Source organism: Mus caroli, chromosome 8 (assembly GCF_900094665.2).
Source record: "Mus caroli chromosome 8, CAROLI_EIJ_v1.1, whole genome shotgun sequence".
NCBI lineage: Eukaryota > Metazoa > Chordata > Mammalia > Rodentia > Muridae > Mus > Mus caroli.
In genome coordinates this window covers 35,524,184-35,527,168 of record NC_034577.1, presented here as the reverse complement: position 1 = coordinate 35,527,168, position 2,985 = coordinate 35,524,184, and the positions used below count along the sequence as shown (strand labels likewise).

At 47.8% G+C, this 2,985-nt stretch overlaps 1 pseudogene; it reads left to right on the top strand.

Annotated features, from left to right (window-relative positions):
- Window positions 1–715: 715 nt before the first annotated feature.
- Window positions 716–1,710, top strand: LOC110300084 (annotated as a pseudogene).
- Window positions 1,711–2,985: the final 1,275 nt, after the last annotated feature.

Below are 2,985 nucleotides of genomic sequence, written 5' to 3'. Positions count from 1 at the left end.
TGGCAGAGAAGCACCTAAAAAAAAGTGTTCAGCATCCTTAGTCATCAGGGAAATGCAAATCAAAACAACCCTGAGACTCCACCTCACACCAGTCAGAATGGCAAAAATTAAAAACTCAGGTGACACCAGATGCTGGTGAGGATGTGGAGAAAGAAAGAACACTCCTCCATTGCTGGTGGGAACCACTCTGGAAATCAGTTTGGTGGTTCCTCAGAAAATTGGACATAATACTACCTGAGGAGCCAGCTATACCACTTCTGGGCATATACCCAGAAGATGCTCCAACATGTAATAAGAAAGCATGCTCCACTGTGTTCATAGCAGCCTTATTTATAATAGAAGCTGGAAAGAACCCAGATGCCCCTCAACAGAGGAATGGATACAAAAAAGTTGTACATTTACACAATGGAGTACTATTCTGCTATTAAAATGATGAATTCATGAAATTCTTAGATGGAACTAGAAAATATCATCCTGAGTGAAGTAGCCCAATAACAGAAGAACACACATGGTATGCACTCACTGATAAATGGATATTAGCCCAAAAGCTCCTAATTATTCAAGATACAATTCACAGACTGCTCTCTGCTCCTCTCTGCTCCTCTCTGCTCCTCTCTGCTCCTCTCTGCTCCTCTCTGCTCCTCTCTGTTCTTCCCTGTTCCAGAGACAGCCGCATCTTCTTATGCAGTGCCAGCCTCCTCGTCCCATAGACAAAATGGTGAAGGTCTGTGTGAACGGATTTGGCCGTATTGGGCACCTGGTCACCAGGGCTGCCATCTGCTCTCCACATGGCAAAGTGGAGGTTGTTGCCATCGTTGACCTCAACTACATGGTCTACATGTGTTCCAGTATGACTAGACCCACGGCAAATTCAACGGCACAGTCAAGGCCAAGAATGGGAAGCTTGTCATAAATGGGAAGCCCATCACCATCTTCCAGGAGCGAGACCCCACTAACATCAAATGGGGTGAGGCCGGTGCTGAGTATATCGTGAAGTCTATTGGTGTCTTCACCACCATGGAGAAGGCCGGAGCCCATTTGAAGGGTGGAGCCAAAAGGGTCATCATCCACCCCTTCTGCCGATGCCCCCATGTTTGTGATGGGTGTGAACCATGAGAAATATGACAACTCACTCAAGATTGTCAGCAATGCATCCTGCACCACCAACTGCTTAGCCCCCCTGGCCAAGGTCATCCATGACAACTTTGGCATCGTAGAAGGGCTCATGACTACAGTCCATGCCATCACTGCCACTCGAAGACTGTGGATGGCCCTTCTGGAAAGCTGTGGCGTGATGACCATGGGGCTGCCCAGAACATCATCCCTGCATCCACTGGTGCTGCCAAGGCTGTGGGCAAGGTCATCCCAGAGCTGAACGGGAAGCTCACTGGCATGGCCTTCCGTGTTCCGACCCCCAATGTGTCCGTTGTGGATCTGACATGCCACCTGGAGAAACCTGCCGAGTATGATGACATCAAGAAGGTGGTGAAGCAGGCATCTAAGGGCCCACTGAAGGGCATCTTGGGCTACACTGAGGACCAGGTTGTCTCCTGCGACTTCAACAGCAACTCCCACTCTTCCACCTTTGATGCCGGGACTGGCATTGCTCTCAATGACAACTTTGTCAAGCTCATTTCCTGGTATGGCAATGAATATGACTACAGCAACAGGGTGGTAGATCTCATGGCCTCCATGGCCTCCAAAGAGTAAGAAACCCTGGACCACCCACCCCAGCAAGGACACTGAGAGCAAGAGAGGCCCTCGGTTGCTGAGGAGTCCCTATTCCAACTTGGCCCCCAACACTGAGCATCTCCCTTATAATTTCCACCCCAGACCACCATAACAGGAGTGGCCTAGGGAGTCCTCCCTACTCTCTTGAATACCATCAATAAAGTTCGCTGCACCCCAAAAAAAACAAACAAAAACAAAAACAATTCACAGACCACATGAAACTCAAGAAGAAGGAAGACCAGTGTGTAGGCACTTCAGTCCTTCTTAGAAGAACAAAATACTCACAGGAGGAAACATGGAGATAAAGTGTAGAGCAGAGACTGAAGGAAAGGCCATCCAGAGACTGCCCTACCTGGGGATTCATCTGATAACAGTTACCAAACCCATACACTATTGTGGATGCCAAGAAGTAAATGCTGAAAGAAGCCTGGAATGACTGTCTCTTGAGAGACCCTGCCAGAGCCATACAAATACAGAGACAGGTGCTTGCAGGCAACCATTGGAATGAGTGCAGGGTCCTCAATAGAGGAATTAGAGAAATCACTGAAGGAGTTGAAGGGGTTTGCAACCCCATAAGAAGAACAAAAATGTCAACCAACCAGACCCCCATGCCAGAGCTCCCAGGGACTAAGCCATCAACAAAGGAGTACACATGGCACCAGTTGCATATGTAGCAGAGGATGGCTTTGTCAAGCATCAATGGGAGGAGAGGTCCTTGGTACTATGGAAGGCTCAATAGATGCCCCAGTGTAGGGAAATCAAGGGCGGGGAAGTGGGAGTGGGTGGGTGGGTGGGTGGATGCACACGCTCATAGAAGCAGGGGGAGGGAGAATGGAAAAGGGGGGTTCCAGGGTTTTGTTTGGTTTGGTTTATGGTTCCATAGAGAGAATTTTTAATGACAGGGGAGCCATTACAGTAGGTGGCTGGAACAATAAGCCTACAAGATCGCATCTTCGTCTGTAAACAGAAAGCAGAGATGTGCCCAAGCCTATAAACTCTCAAGCCTGCCCTCCAATGATGTACTTCCTTCAGAAAGGCACACCCCTAACAGGAAGTCAAGAATTGAAATACACAAGCCTATGGATGACATTTCTCATTAAAGTCACTACAATTACCTTACAGGAAAAATTCTTATCTGTGAATATCTCCTAAGTTTTCTAGATATATCCACTGACTATGCAGAGGGATACGAATCAATAATCTATGGATTTGTGTTCAGCATTCCAGAGAGATGGGGTAAAATGATAGAAAGCC